Source organism: Sapajus apella, unplaced genomic scaffold, assembly GCF_009761245.1.
Source record: "Sapajus apella isolate SASKATOON/1434 unplaced genomic scaffold, GSC_monkey_1.0 scaffold250, whole genome shotgun sequence".
Taxonomy (NCBI): Eukaryota; Metazoa; Chordata; class Mammalia; order Primates; family Cebidae; genus Sapajus; species Sapajus apella.
In genome coordinates, this window is record NW_022437190.1 from 251,473 (window position 1) to 268,356 (window position 16,884).

Below are 16,884 nucleotides of genomic sequence, written 5' to 3' on the forward strand. Positions count from 1 at the left end.
AGAGTGGGCTAAGGACATGAATAGACAATTCTCAAAAGAAGATATACAAATGACCAACAAACATGAAAAAATCCTCAACATCCCTAACAATCAGGGAAATGCAAATCAAAACCACAATGTGATATTACCTCACTCCTCAAGAATGGCCATAATCAAAAAACAGTAGATGTTGGCATGGATGTGGTGAACAGGGAACACTTCTACACTGCTGGTGGGAATGTAAACAGCTGCTATGGAAAACAGTGTGGAGATTCCTTAAAGAACTAAAAGTAGAACTATCATTTGATCCAGCAATCCCACTACTGGATATCTACCCAGAGGAAAAGAAGTCATTATTCAAAAAAGATACTTCCACACACATGTTTATAACAGCATAATTCACAATTGCAGAATCATGGAACTAACCCAAATGTCTGTCAATTGATGAGAAGATAAATAAACTGCAATATATATATACATCTATATATACACGTATACAATACAAAGAAATATATATACATACACATATATATATATATGATGGAATATTATGCAGCCATAAAAAGGAATGAGTTAACGGCATTTGCAATGACCTGGACTACTACTGTAAGTGAAGTAACTCAGGAATGGAAACCAAACATTATATGTTCTCACTGATATGTGGGAGCTAAGCTATGAGGACACAAAGGCATAAGACTGATACAACGGACTTTGGGGACTTGGGGAGGAAGGGATAAAACACTACAGATATGGTGCAGTGTGTACTGTTTGGGTGATGGGTGCACCAAAATCTCACAAATCACCGCTAAAGAACTTATGTAACCAGATACCTATACCTGTACCTCAATAACTTACGGAAAAAAACAAAACAATAACTTTCAAGTGGGGGAAAATCAGTTAAAAGTAAATAAATAAATAAAATAAACAAAGTAAAAGAAGCCAGGAATCATCCGTTCCCCAGTTCTCCCAGTCCTGGCACCACAGCAGAAGTGTTTTGGTTTTTTTTTTTTTAATAAACAGGTAAATTATACAAATTGTCAGCATGGAACAGAGATCTACATCATCCATCAAGAGTGGAAAATTTATTCTTGTTTTGTTTTGTTTTTGTTTTGTAGAGATGGGGTCTCGCTATGCTGCTCAGGCTGATCTCAAACTCCTGACCTCAAGCGATCCCACCTGAGCCTCCCAAAGTGCAGAGATTGCAGGTATGAGTCACTGCACCCAGCTAACAGTGAAAAATGTATGAACCCCACAGACCAAGATTGAAAGAAAGCTAGGAAAAAAGAATTAAAGAACAAAAAACAGTGCATGATGGTATGTGTTGCAGTTTTTAAAATGAGGGATCCCAAACAGATTATCTGGAACATGGAGAAATTAGATATAAGAAGTTTAAGGCAGTGCAACAGCCACAATTAAATGAGAAAGTAAAAAGCTGCATGAAACCTTTGAACATATTCTATGACTCTATGAAAAAGAGAATCTAGATATTTACAAAGAATCAAGAAAGCTAGAAGTAGACAATGAACAGAAGAGGGCTCAACTTAGCCAATATTTTGATGCTGTCAATGCTTAGCATGTGGAACTGGAGTGTATTCCTTTGCCCAATATGTCACGTGCTACTTCCATTTTGATCTGGAACATTCCATTTCCTGGTGCCCAGCCATCCCCCATCCTTAAGAAAACCTCAGTCGATGGGCCTCCAACTCAGGCAGTTTCTATACTTTGTCTTCTTGGACACGGTGTTCCACGTTTACATCCTGGCCTTCCTTCTGGTCCACCTCCTCCTCAGGTCTTGCAGATGTATGGCTGTGAAGCGGGCTTTGCCCTAGATCTACCTCCTTGTAGGCGAGATGAAGGCATCCTGAACTTGCCCAGCAGGGTCACCAATGATGTTTCCAGCACCAGTGAAAATGATGGCTCTCCTGAGGACATGGATCAAGATAAGCATGATGACAGTACTGATGACAGTGACACTGACAGATCAGATGGAGAATGTGAGGGGGGTGAATTTGTGCAACATGATGATGGTGAGAGAGATCACAGTGAAGAAAAGAAGACAGGTCTGCGTGTACAATTTACAGATATGCCTGGAAAATCAAGGAAGAAAAAAAGAATATGAAGGAGCTGACTCCTCTTCAAGCCATGCTGCTTGGTATGGTAGGTCAGGAAACCCTGAGGAGGAATAGAAAGTAGAGGAATTTTCAGGGGATGATGATGAAGATAATTCCGATGACTCTGACGCAGAAAGTCATCACATAAACAGCATAAAGAGGAATCTCATTTCTACGGCACATCTACTGCTTCTTCACAGAAGCAGGCTCCTCCCAACCCCCAGTCTGTTCCTCCTTCTCAGATACAAGCATTTCCCATGCCAGGACCACCTCCACTTGGACTTCCACCTGCTCCACCATTACAGCCTCCTGGGCCACCTATGGGCCTTCCTCCTGGACCACTTCCAGGAGCTCCTCCATTCCTGAGATCACCTGGAATACTAGGGCTCATTCCTCCGAGGGTCATTACTCTGACTTTTACATCCAGTACCACCACCAGGCAGACCCCTTACTTTTCCCTAGGTCCACCTCTAGGTCTGCCTTGTTGTCACCCTTCTTGAAGACCCCCACCAAGGTAACCTCCCCCTGTGCTTCCAGTTATTTCTCCACCTTATCCTGGCACGATGCACCCATCTTTGGTGCCTCCGCCAGGACCTGCTCACCCCCAACGTGGGACTTTTCCCACCAGCTCCCTTGCTGAACTCTGGGGTTTTAAGTGCTCCACCTAACTTGATTCAGCAACCCAAGGCAGGTGATACAAGTGCAGACACCATTGAGAAGAAAGCCACAGTGGCCATCAGCGCCAAGCCACAGATCACTAACCCCAAGGCGGAGATTACTTGATTGGTGCCCGCTACTCTGAGAGTACACTGGGAAAATAAAGGGGTCACTGCTGCTCCCCAAAGAAGGTCGGAGGAGGATTCTGCTGTGCGTCTTGCCAAAGCAGCACCCCGAAAACTGACCCTTGTGTTTCTGTCTCAGTACAAACTAAGGATGATGCTTATGAGGCTTTCGTGAAATGGATGGAAGGGCTACTGTGACAATTTTTATTGCTAGAAGGTGCTTCTGTGCACAACAGTGTCCCATGAAGAAAGAAGTGCTTATTAAACTTAAATAAAAGAGCTACTTCCATTGTTGGGATATTTTATAATTTTAGTTCAAGGGATATCCTAAAGTTTAGCCTTGTTCAGAATTTACTGCATTTAAGAGAGGGTATTTCATTCAGAATAAATCGCTTATTGAAGCAGTGCTGTTCACATCCATTCCCTTTCACACCATCATCGTCAGGCCATTTCTTCCCCTTCTCCAGTTCTTTGGAAATTTGTGATCAGGGGTATCTTAGTTACTTATTTGTTTTGACTCTCTTCGTGTGTGCCGTGGGCACTAGAGTGGAGATTTCTGAAAATCCAGTTTATTTCATCTTACCTTTTGTGTTTGAATCATTTTTAACATTTCTCTGCAAATATTTTGTAATATTTTACATATATATGAGAGGATACATATACAAAGCAGGATATACATCAAATAATTGATATATATGATATATGATATATTTGATTAAAGAGTTTTAATCTAGTAATTGTACATTTTCCTCCAAAATGTTGATATATGGGAGGAAAATATACAAGTATTTAATTAAAATTATTTGTCACTGACCTAAAGTGTTTCATGGGAAAAATAAATAAATGTTCTACACCAAAAAGTGCAATTTTATTAAAAAGGCTCCCTAGACAGATTAGACTTTAAAAAATATATAGTGTATATTCAAAATAAAAAACAGACATAGTGTGTATTCAAAATTGAATGTTATCTATTACTATAGACTACAGGCTTCAACATACATTTCATCATAATTTTTCTAGATCAAGATACTAATAAATCTTATTCAAATAAATAATGAAATGGGAATGGAGGAAGATTTATTATAGCAATGCCATTTAATTTGTTGAATTTCTTTTGAATTATATACCAAAAATCACATGATAAATTATCACTTATAATTATAACTGATCACTCAGCTAAGTAATGGATATTCCTTCAATTTTACTGAAAGCAAAGAAATGGAAGCATTCTAACTTTCAAATATATTCATCACCTAATCCAGATAATTCTTTTTCCAAACAGGTACCAGTATTTTATTTTATTTTATTTATTTGACACACTGGAGTTTTCTACACTGTAGGAAAGTGCATTAAAACAAAATCTGGCTGGGTGCGGTGGCTCACGCCTATAATCCCAGCACTTTGGGAGGCTGAGGCAAACGGATCATGACATCAAGAGATCGAGACCATCCTGGCTGACATGGTGAAGCCATGTCTCTACTAAAAATACAAAAATTAGCTGGGTGTGGTGGCGTGCACCTGTAATCCCAACTACTCAGGAGGCTGAGGCAGAGGAATTGCTTGAACCCAGGAGGCGGAGGTTGCAGTGAGCCGAGATCGTGCCACTGCACTCCAGCCTGGTGCCTGGCGACAGAGCAAGACTCTGTCTGGAAAAAAAAAAAAAAAAAAAAAACTGAGAAGGAAATATATGTCTTTCTTTTGCAAAGTAGTGGAGAGCAATATGGTAGCTTGCAAGGGAGAAATTTTAGTAAAAGATACATGAAATTGAAGATTGAACATTCTTTCCCTTTAAGCTATTCTTGCCAAAACAGCCTTTGGAAACTCACTGTATCACTGTAGATACAGGTACTCGAGTCTGAAAACTACTGAACTAAATATTATTTGAAGTCCTTTTTGAGCTCTAACATTTTTACAATATATCCATGTAAGAAAATTATACTTGTATACCCTAAAAAAATTTTTTTAAATGTAAACTGCAGGAAGTTTGATACAGTGCAACTTTTCCCGACCATTGGTTCACAGATTACTGCAGTTTATTATGGTAGTAAGAGATATTCACATCAGTAAATGAGGCAACAGGATATTTCTATTTTGACAAACAATAATGAAATAATTATTAAAATATTATGTGCTTTAAACAGTACTAGTTTGAGAGCCTTGGCCACATGCAGTGGCTCACACCCTTAATCCCAGCACCTTGGAAGGCTGAGGCAGGAAGATCACTTGAGGCCAGTAAGTTGAGAACAGCCTGGGCCTCGTAAGAGGACCCCATTGCTACAAAAAAAAAAAAAAAAAAAGACAGAGAGAGAAAGAGAACCTCTGAGTGGGCATAAATAGCAGTTTGCAGGAAAGGGCCTGTGATAGAATTCATGTGGCGCATAGTTAACAGTGACAAAAAGTTATCTATTACTATTATTATTTTTATTTGTATTATTTAGATATGGTAAAAATCATTCTAGATACCAAAAAACTGAAATTACAACCATTAGAGATGGGAGAGTTTTCGCTATGGATGTCCCTGTATTTTCTATAACTTGATTTAGTTTGCAGATTTAGACATAGTGAAATATGATTTACAAATGGTTTCTGCAGAAAACCAAATATCACATATCCTCACTTATAAATGGGAGCTAAATCTTAGGTACACACAGACATAAAGATGGGAACAGTAGACACTAGTGGCCCCAAAAGGAGGGAAGTAGGGAGGGGGAAAAGAGTGAAATTTTTCCAATTAAGTACTGTGTTCTCTACCTGAGGGGCAGGATCGGTAGAAGCCCAAACCTCAGCATCATGCAACATACCCTTGTAACAAATTTGCACAAGTCTTCTAAAATAAAAATGGAAATCAAAAAGCAAAACAAAAATAAAAATAGTTTGTAGATTGTATTAAAGGGAGAATATAATAATCACAACAGATTAGTTAATAAAGATCATAATGTTCTTTGAAGTCTATAAGCACACATTCACAAACCTGCTTTGATAGTTGTAAAAAACATATTATGTCAAATACATAAGAAATATGTCTCTTTATTAAGAAAACATAACTTTCATCCAAGCTCATTTTTCTTGGTTAAAAAAAAGAAAACATAACTTTTGTTGGAATCAATTTAAAGAGAATATATGCATCAATGATAGACTGAAAAAGAAAATGTGGTACATATACACCGTGGCATAATACTATGCAGCCATACAAAGGAATGAGATCATGTCCTTTGCAGGGACATGGATGAAGCTGGAAGCCATCCTTCTCAGCAAACTAACACAGGAACAGAAAACCAAACACTGCATGTTCTCACTCATAAGTGGGAATTGAACAATGAGAACACATGGACACAGGGAGGGGAACAACACACACCAGGGCCTGTTGGGGGTTGGGGGGTGAGGGGAAGGAACCTAGAGGATGGGTCAATAGGTGCAGAAAATCCCCACAGCACACACACACCTGTGTAACCAACCTGCACATTCTACACATGTATTCGGGAACTTAAAGTAAAATAATTGTTGTAAAAGGTGTGGGGGAGATACATGAGCTAATGATGGTAGTATATTAACTTGAGCTCCTATCTCAAGTGATAACATTATAACCCCAGCAAGTAATTTGTTTCCAGGTTAAATGCTTTAAGAGTGTGTCAACAGTAGGTATGTTGTATCTCTGAATGGAATTATCACCTGCTTTTTAACAATTGTAATAGTAATACTAGAGGATTTCATACTTTCCTTATTTCATACATAAGACGTGTGCAAGTTTTCTAGTTGTCTTAGCTGAGGGTATCTGGAAGGAACTGGAAAGAACAGGTATGAATACCTGACCTCTTTGGTCTCAAGATATCAGGACTGTTTATACCACCTAAAGTGATAAGCATTTTCAGTGCAATCCCATCAAAATTCCAGTGACTGCTCTGCTTCTCCCATTTGACAGATACTCAGTTTTCTCATGCAGCACCAGCCCTCTTCCTGAGACACCAGAGTGAAAATGACGGCTGGAGTCAATGGATTTGGCCGTATTAGGTGCCTGGTCATCAGGGCTGCTTTTAATTCTGGCAAAGTGGATATTGTTACCAGCAGTGACCCTTTCGTTGACCTCAACTAACTGGTCCACTATGTTCCACTACGATCATGTTCCACTATGATCCCACCCATGGCAAGTTGCATGGTACCATCAAGGCTGAGAATGGGAAGCTCGTCATCAATGGAAATCCCATCACTATCTTCCGGGAGTGAGAGCTCACCAAAACCAAATGGGATGATGCTGGTACTAATTATGTCATGGAGTCCACTGGCATCTTCACTACCTTGAAGAAGGCTAGAGCTCACCTGGAAAGGGGAGCCAAAAGGTTCGTCATCTCTGCCCCCTCTGCAGATGTCACCATGTTTGTGACGGGCATGATCCATAAGCATGAAAACAAGCTCACAATCATCAGCAGTGACTCCCGCACCACCAACTACTTAGATCCCCTGGCAAAGGTCATTCAGGACAACTTTGGCATCAGGTAGGGACTCAGGACCACAGTCGACACCATCGCTGCCACCTAGAAGACTGTGGACGGCCCCTCCAGGAAACTGTGGCATGACAGCCACGGGGCTTTCCAGAACACCATTGCCGAATCTACTGGTGCTGCCAAGAAAATGGGCAATGAGAGGGCAAGCTCATTCCTAAGCTCAATGGGAAGCTCCCTGGCACAGTCTTCTGTGTTGCCAGCACCACTCTGTTGGTTGTGAACCTGACCTCCTGTCTGGAGAAACCTGCCAGACAGACGGTGAGGCAGGCATCCAAGGACCCCCTCAAGGGCATCCTGGGCTACACTGAGCACCAGGTTGTCTCTTCAGACTTTTAACAGTAATACCCACTCTTCCACCTTTGATGCTGGGGCTGGCATTGCACTCAATGACCACTCTGTCAAGCTTATTTCCTGGTATGACAGTGAATTTGTCTACAGTAACGAGGTAATAGACCTCATGGTACACATGGCTTCTAAGGAGTAAAAGCCCTCAATCACACAACCCTGGGAGAGCAGAAGAGGAACAGAGGGACCGTCAGCTGCTGGGGAGTCCCTGCTGCACTCAGTGCCCCCCACACACAGAATCTTCTCTTCTGACAATTTCCAGACCCTCTGAAGAAGGAGGGACCTGGGGAGCCCCACCTTGTCTTTTACCATCAATAAAGTCCCCTGTACTCAGCCAAAAAAATTATATGTTTCATAGAAACAGAAAAAAACAATTATAAAATTTGTGTGAAACAACAAAATACTTCAAGTAGTCAAAACAATGCTGAGGAAAACAAAGTTGAAGGGATCATACTTCCTAATCTCAAATTATATTACAAAATAGGCATAATGAAGCAGTATGAAAACAGACATAAAACAGACATACAGGCCGGGCGTGATGGCTCATGCCTGTAATCCCAGCACTTTGGGAGGCCAAAATGGATGGATCACCTGAGAGCAGGAGTTCAAAACCAGGCTGGCCAACATGGTGAAACCCCATCTCTATCTACTAAAATTACAAAAATGTGCCAGGTATGGTGGCAGGTGCCTGTAGTCCCAGCTACTTAGGAGGCTGAGGCAGAAGAATTGCTTGAACCTGGGAGGCGGAGGTTACAGTGAGCTGAGGCCGTGCCACTGCACTCCAACCTGGGCGACGGAGTGAGACCTTGTCAAAAAAAAAAAGAGAAATAGACACAGACCAATGGAACAGAATAGAGAGCCCATAAAAAAAAAATCTAAGCATATACAGTCAATTAATTTTTGACAAATCCACGAAAAGGATAGTCTCTTCAATATAGGGTGTTTGGAAAACCGGATATCCACATGCAAAAAAAAGGAAATTGTAAAACTCTTGTCTTACACTGCACACAAAAATAAACTCTGTCACTAAAAAGAACGGGCAATAAGAACAAAGGAAACAAGTGGAACGCTATCAAACTAAAAAGCTCTGCACAGCAAAGAAAACAATCAAAATGAAAAGACACCCAAGGGATTGGGAGAAAATATCTATGACGCATGTATCAGAAAAAGGGTTAAGATTCAAAGTATATAAGGAACTCAAACAACTTCATAGCAAAAGAAACAAATAATCCTATTAAAATATAGGCAATGGCCGGGCGCGGTGGCTCAAGCCTGTAATGCCAGCACTTTGGGAGGCCGAGGCGGGTGGATTTTCTGAAGTCAGGAGTCCGAGACCAGTCTGGTCAACAAGGTGAAACCACGTCTCTACTAAAAATACAAAAAAAAATAGCCAGGCGTGGTGACAGGCATCTGTAAGCCCAGATACTCAGGAGGCTGAGGCAGGGGAACTGTTTGGCCCAGGGAGGTGGAGGTTGCAGTGAGCTGAGATCACACCACTACACTACAGCCTGGGCGAAAGAACACAACTTCATCTCAATAAATCAGTCAATCAATCAGTCAATGAAAAATAACCTGACTAGGTATTTCTCCGAAGAAGTAGTAAAAAGGGCCGACAGGTGTAGCAAAAGTTGCGGAACATCACGAAACATCAGGGAGATGAAAATAAAAATCACAATGAGCTATCGCTTCACATCTGTTAGGGTGGCTACTTTCTTTCTTTTTTTTTTTTTTTATTTGTTTTTTGTTTTTTGTTTTTTGTTTTGAGACAGAGTTTCGCTCTTGTTACCCAGGCTGGAGTGCAATGGCGTGATCTCGGCTCACCGCAACCTCCACCTCCTGGGTTCAGGCAATTCTCCTGCCTCAGCCTCCCGAGTAGCTGGGACTACAGGCACGCGCCACCATGCTCGGCTAAGTTTTTGTATGTTTAGTAGAGACGGGTTTTCACCATGTTGAGCAGGATGGTCTCGATCTCTTGACCTCGTGATCCACCTGCCTCGGCCTCCCAAAATAGGGTGGCTACTTTCAAAAATACAAGACATAAAGCAGTGTTGGGGAGGATGCAGAGAAAAGGGAACCCTTATACACTATTGGTGGAAATGTTGATTGGTATAGTCATATTTATGGAAAAAAATATGGAGGTTTCTAATGAAATTAAAAAACAGAGGCACCATGTAACCCGGCAATCCGTCTTCTGGGCATATACTCAAGGGAAATGCAATCACCACCTTGTGCTCTTGTGTTCATCACAGCATTATTCACAATAGCCAAGAGGTAGAAACAGCCTGTCTGTCGATGGAAAAATGGATTTAAAAAATTGCGGGACACACACCCACACACACATAGACAGGGGAATATTCTTCAGCTTTAAGAAAGAAGATCCTGTCACTTGCAAAAATATAGCTGAACCTAAAAGACATCATGCTAGGTGAAATAAGCCAGACAGAGGAAAAACATGCCATGTGAACGCACGTACATGTGGAAGATTTTTGTTTGTTTGTTTGTTTGTTTGTTTGTTTTTGAGACGGAGTTTCGCTCTTGTTACTCAGGCTGGAGTGCAATGGCGCCATCTCGGCTCACCGCAACCTCCGCCTCCTGGGTTCAGGCAATTCTCCTGCCTCAGCCTCCTGAGTAGCTGGGATTACAGGCACGCGCCACCATGCCCAGCTGATTTTTTGTATTTTTAGTAGAGACGGGGTTTCACCATGTTGACCAGGATGGTCTCGATCTCTTGACCTCGTGATCCACCCGCCTCGGCCTCCCAAAGTGCTGGGATTACAGGCGTGAGCCACCGTGCCCGGCCATGTGGAAGATTTTTAATCACAAACTCAAATACATAGAAACAGAGGGCAGAAAGATGGTTACCAGGCGCACAGGTAATGGTGGGGAAAATGAGATGAAGTCAAACGACACAATGCTTCAGTTATGCAGGGTAGATAAACACAGATCTCTAGCGAGCTGCATGTAGGCTGCAGTTAATAATATGGTATTGAATACTGGAAGTTTGCTAAGAGATAGATTTTAGGTACTTTAGCCACAAAAAATGAAATATGAGATGATGGATATATTAATTTGTTTGACTATAATAATCATTTCACTTGTATATGTATATCAATACTTCATGTTGTATATTTTAAATATGTACAATTTAGGCCGGGCGCAGTGGCTCACGCCTGTAATCCCAGCACTTTGCAAGGCTGAGGCGGGTGGATCACGAGGTCAAGAGATTGAGACCATCCTGGCCAACATGGTGAAACCCCGTGTCTACTGGTGGCGCGCGCCTGTGGTCCCAGCTACTCGGGAGGCTGAGGTGGAAGAATCGCTTGAAGCCTGGAGGTTGGAGATTGCCCCGCTGCACTCCAGCCTGGCCACAGAGCAACAGCCTGTCTCAATAATAATATAGGCCTTAGCTCCCGCGCTGGAGAGAAACATGTATCGTTTCCAACCACAGCTCTTCACGGGGATTTCTGCCGCCGCCGCCGCTCACTCTGACCCCCGCCGCTTCTCGCCTGTGTTATTAGCCGAAGACTCACCTCTCAGCCGCCCGCCGCACACACGCACGAGTAAAAAGTGCAGCTCCAAAAAAAAAGAAAAGAAAAAAAATTTTTTAAAGGCCGGGCGCGGTGGCTCACGCCTGTAATCCAAGCACTTTGGAGGCCAAGGCAGGCGGATCACCTGAGGTCGGGAGTTCAAGACCAGCCTGACCAACATGGTGAAACATCATCTTAAAAAAAAAAAAGAGGGTGAGAGTTCCCCATCTCTGGCGTGTGTTGCAGCTAGCTGCACTTCTAGATGTGATCATCTTCTGGTGAGCTCTGGGCTTAGGAGTCACCATGGCAACTGAAGAGTTCATCAGCCGCATCCCCCCATACCACTACATCCACGTGCTGGACCAGAACAGCAACGTGTCTCGTGTGGAGGTTGGGCCAAAGACCTACATCCGGCAGGACAACGAGAGGGTACTGTTTGCCCCCATGCGCATGGTGACCGTCCCCTCACGCCACTACTGCACAGTGGCCAACCCTGTGTCGCGGGATGCCCAGGGCTCGGTGCTGTTTGATGTCACAGGGCAAGTTCAGCTTCACCATGCTGACCTCGAGATCAGGCTGGCCCAGGACCCTTTCCCTCTGTACCCAGGGGAGGTGCTGGAAAAGGACATCACGCCCCTGCAGGTGGTTCTGCCCAACACTGCCCTCCATCTGAAGGCACTACTCGATTTTGAGGATAAAGATGGAGACAAAGTGGTGGCCGGAGACGAGTGGCTCTTCAAGGGACCTGGCACGTACATCCCCCGGAAGGAAGTGGAGGTCGTGGAGATCATTCAGGCCACCATCATCAGGCAGAACCAGGCTCTGCAGCTGAGGGCCCGCAAAGAGTGCTGGGACCGGGATGGCAAGGAAAGGGTGACAGGGGAAGAATGGCTGGTCACCACAGTAGGGGCGTACCTCCCAGCGGTGTTTGAGGAAGTCTTGGATTTGGTGGATGCCGTGATCCTTACGGAAAAGACAGCCCTGCACCTCCGGGCTCGGCGGAACTTCCAGGACTTCAGGGGGGTGTCCCGCCGCACTGGGGAGGAGTGGCTGGTGACCGTGCAGGACACGGAGGCCCACGTGCCAGATGTCCACGAGGAGGTGCTGGGGGTTGTGCCCATCACCACCCTGGGCCCCCGCAACTACTGTGTGATTCTTGACCCCGTCGGACAGGCTGGCAAGAATCAGCTGGGGCAGAAGCGCGTGGTCAAGGGAGAGAAGTCTTTTTTCCTCCAGCCAGGAGAGCAGCTGGAACAAGGCATCCAGGATGTGTACGTGCTGTCGGAGCAGGAGGGGCTGCTGCTGAGGGCCCTGCAGCCCCTGGAAGAGGGGGAGGATGTGGAGAAGGTCTCACGCCAGGCTGGGGACCGCTGGCTCATCCGCGGACCCCTGGAGTACGTGCCGTCTGCCAAGGTGGAGGTGGTGGAGGAGCGCCAGGCCATCCCTCTAGATGAGAACGAGGGCATCTATGTGCAGGATGTCAAGACCGGAAAGGTGCGCGCAGTGATCGGAAGCACCTACATGCTGACGGAGGACAAAGTCCTGTGGGAGAAGGAGCTGCCTCCCGGGGTGGAGGAGCTGCTCAACAAGGGGCAGGACCCTCTGGCGGACAGGGGTGACAAGGGCACAGCTAAGAGCCTCCAGCCCTCTGCGCCCCGGAACAAGACCCGCGTGGTCAGCTACCGCGTACCCCACAATGCTGCCGTGCAGGTGTATGACTACCGAGCGAAGCGAGCCCGTGTGGTCTTTGGGCCCGAGCTGGTGTCGCTGGGTCCTGAGGAGCAGTTCACAGTGCTGTCCCTCTCGGCCGGGCGGCCCAAGCGTCCCCACACCCGCTGTGCGCTCTGCCTGCTGCTGGGGCCTGACTTCTTCACAGACGTCATCACCATTGAAACAGTAGATCATGCCAGGCTGCAATTGCAGCTGGCCTACAACTGGCACTTTGAGGTGAATGACCAAAGGACCCCCAAGAGACAGCCAAGCTCTTCTCAGTGCCAGACTTTGTAGGTGACGCCTGCAAGGCCATCGCATCCCGGGTGCGAGGGCTGTGGCGTCTGTCACTTTCGATGACTTCCATAAGAACTCAGCCCGCATCATTCGCACTGCCGTCTTTGGCTTTGAGACCTCGGAAGCTAAGGGCCCCGATGGCACAGCCCTGCCTAGGCCCCGGGATCAGGCTGTCTTCCCCCAAAATGGGCTGGTGGTCAGCAGCGTGGATGTGCAGTCAGTGGAGCCCGTGGATCAGAGAACCCGGGACGCCCTGCAACGCAGCGTCCAGCTGGCCATTGAGATCACCACCAACTCCCAGGAAGCGGCAGCCAAGCACGAGGCTCAGAGACTGGAGCAGGAAGCCCGCGGCCGGCTTGAGCGGCAGAAGATCCTGGACCAGTCAAAAGCTGAGAAAGCGCGCAAGGAACTCTTGGAGCTGGAGGCTCTGGGCATGGCTGTGGAGAGCACCGGGAATGCCAAGGCGGAGGCCGAGTCCCGTGCAGAGGCAGCCCGGATTGAGGGAGAAGGGTCCGTGCTGCAGGCCAAGCTGAAAGCAGAGGCCTTGGCCATCGAGACGGAGGCTGAGCTCCAGCGGGTGCGGAAGGTCCGAGAGCTGGAACTGGTTTATGCCCGGGCCCAGCTGGAGCTGGAGGTGAGCAAGGCTCAGCAGTTGGCTGAGGTAGAGGTGAAGAAGGTCAAGCAGATGACAGAGGCCCTGGGCCCCAGCACCATCAGGGACCTTGCTGTGGCTGGGCCTGAGATGCAGGTCAAACTGCTCCAGTCCCTGGGCCTGAAATCAACCCTCATCACTGACGGTTCCACTCCCATCAACCTCTTCAACACAGCGTTTGGGCTGCTGGGGATGGGGCCCTAGGGTCAGCCCCTGGGCAGAAGGGTGGTCAGTGGGCCCAGCCCGGGGGAGGGGATATCCCTTCAGTGTGCTCAGATCCCCAAAGCTCCTGCGGACAACCACGTGGTGCCTGTACTGCACCCCTGACCAATAAAATGGACGTTTTGGGGCATTTAAGATTTAAAAAAAAAAAAAAAGAAAAAAGTGCAGCTCCATCAGCTGATCCTCGCTAAGCTCCGACTCTAGGCGGCACCGGGCGTCTCCGATGCCGAAGAACAAGAAGCAGAACGCTCCCCACCGCGGTGGCAGTGCTGGTGGCGGCGGCGGCGGCAGGTGGCCAGCATCGAAATGTTCAATCTTTTAGTGATGAAGATGCATCACTTGAAACAATGAGCCATTGCAGTGGTTATAGCGATCCTTCCAGTTTTGCTGAAGATGGACCAGAAGTCCTTGATGAGGAAGGAACTCAAGAAGACCTAGAATATAAATTGAAGGAATTAATTGACCTAACCCTGGATAAGAGTGGGAAGACAAGGCAAACAGCTCTTGAAGGTATTAAAAATGCACGAAATCGTTCTACTATAAGGACACATGTTCATTGCAGCACTGTTTACAATGGCAAAGACCTGGAACCAACCCAAATGCCCATTGATGATAGACTGGACAGGGAAAATGTGGCACATATACACCATGGAATATTATGCAGCCATCAAAAACGATGAGTTTGTGTCCTTTGTAGGGACATGGATGAACCTGGAAACCATCATTCTCAGCAAACTGACACAAGAGCAGAAAATCAAACACCGTATATTCCCACTCATAGGCGGGTGTTGAACAATGAGAACACATGGACACAGGGAGGGGAGCATCACACACTGGGGTCTATAGGGTGGAAACAGGGGAGGGACAGCAGGGTGTGGGGAGTTGGGGAGAGACAGCATGGGGGGAAATGCCAGATATAGGTGATGGGGAGGAAGGCAGCACATCACACTGCCACATGTGTACCTATGCAGCAATCTTGCATGTCCTTCACATGTACCCCAAAACCTAAAATGCAATTAAAAAAAAGATTTTTAAAAAGTAATATGCCATTCAAGGATAGAAAAGATATGTTAAAACAAAGGCCTTCCCACACTGCCGGTGAAGGTGCAATGTGGTAGAACATTTCTGTAAAGCAGTTTGGTAACATGTAACAGGAACTTAGAAAACATTTTTATTTAAATGAATGATTCTACTTTTTGGAATTTACCCTTGAGATAATTAAAATTTAATTAAGAATGTAAAAAAAATGCGCTGGCTTCAAAAATGCTGTATGAAGTTATTCTGGAAAGAAGAATGACTTTGACAGTATTGAACAGTGCCTGAAAAAGGGTAAGAGTGATGAGCAACGTGCAGCCGCAGCATGAGCATCTGTTCTCTGTATTCAGCTGGGCCCTGGAATTGAAAGTGGAGAGACTTTGAAAACTCTTGGACCAATCCTAAAGAAAATCATTGGCAATGGGGCAGCCAGTATCCAGGTTAGGCAAACTTGTGCAACTTGCTTTGGTGTTTGCAGTTTTATTGCCACAGATGACATTACTGAACCATACTCAACTCTGGAATGTTTGGAAAATATCTTCACTAAGTCCTACCTCAAAGAGAAAGACACTACTGTTATTTGCACTGCCCCTAATTCAGTGCTTCCTATCAGCTCGCTTCTTGCATGGACACTGCTGCTGACCATATGCCCAATCAACGAAGTGAAGAAAAGCCTTGAGATGCATTTCCAAAAGCTTCCCAGCCTCCTCTCATGTGATGATGTAAACCTGAGAACAGCTGCTACTGAATCTTTGGCACTTCTGTTTGAATTGGCCAGAGGAATAGAGAGTGACGTTTTCTATGAAGACATGGAGTCTTTGACGCAAATGCTTAGGGCCTTGGCAACAGATGGAAATAAGCACCGGGCCAAAGTGGACCAGGGAAAGCAGCGGTCAGTTTTCAGAGATGTCCTGAGGGCAGTGGAGGAACGGGATTTTCCAACAGAAACCGTTAAATTTGGTCCTGAACGTATGTATATTGATTGCTGGGTAAAAAAAAAAAACCACACACACACACCTATGACACCTTTAAGGAGGCTCTTGGATCAGGGAGGCAGTACCACTTGCAGTCAAATGAATTCCTTCGAAATGTGTTTGAACTTGGACCCCCAGTGGTGCTTGATGCTGCAACACTTAAAACGATGAAGATTTCTCGTTTTGAAAGGCATTTATGTAACTCTGCAGCCTTCAAAGCTCGAACCAAAGCTAGAAGCAAATGTCAAGATAAGAGAGCAGATGTTGGAGAATTCTTCTAGATTTTCAGAACTTGAAGACTATTTTCTAATTTCTATTTTTTTTCTATTTCAATGTTTTTAAACTCTAAAGACACTTTTTATCTTGGATTAACTTAGATAGCTTTTGTAGTAAGGGTTACATTTCTTGTAATTTAATGTACAGTGTTGAAACTGGTGAGTTCTGATTATTATTCTCTGTAAATCAGTAAACATGTATAAAGTGTTTGTAAAGTCTGGTCATATTTTATTTATGAAGACAGCAAAGAAACTTTGATTTCATGATGGGAAAAACTATTAGCCAAAGTTTAATTTCTTACACTCTGGTTGTCAAAAATACTGATTTACTATAATGATATATACAGATAAGGTATTTAACTTACTATCTTAGACAAGAGTTCTAGGTACAATTTTGGGATCTAATTCCTCTCGAAACGCTGCTGTATTTTTAATTTTGAATCGAATGTAGCTTTTTTTTTTTTTTTTTTTTTTTT

General features: G+C 44.8%; 4 pseudogenes across 2 annotated transcripts; all 4 read left to right on the forward strand.

Annotated features, from left to right (window-relative positions):
- The first annotated feature begins 1,221 nt into the window (after positions 1 to 1,221).
- Positions 1,222 to 3,070, forward strand: LOC116545189 (annotated as a pseudogene).
- A 3,775-nt stretch (positions 3,071 to 6,845) lies between these two features.
- On the forward strand, positions 6,846 to 7,855 carry LOC116545181 (annotated as a pseudogene).
- Positions 7,856 to 11,458: 3,603 nt separating this feature from the next.
- On the forward strand, positions 11,459 to 14,279 carry LOC116545196 (annotated as a pseudogene). The gene has a single exon (XR_004266228.1). The product of XR_004266228.1 is annotated as a major vault protein pseudogene (transcript).
- Positions 14,280 to 14,347: 68 nt separating this feature from the next.
- On the forward strand, positions 14,348 to 16,618 carry LOC116545197 (annotated as a pseudogene). The gene is made up of 2 exons (XR_004266229.1): positions 14,348 to 14,655; positions 15,359 to 16,618. The product of XR_004266229.1 is annotated as an interferon-related developmental regulator 1-like (transcript).
- Positions 16,619 to 16,884: the final 266 nt, after the last annotated feature.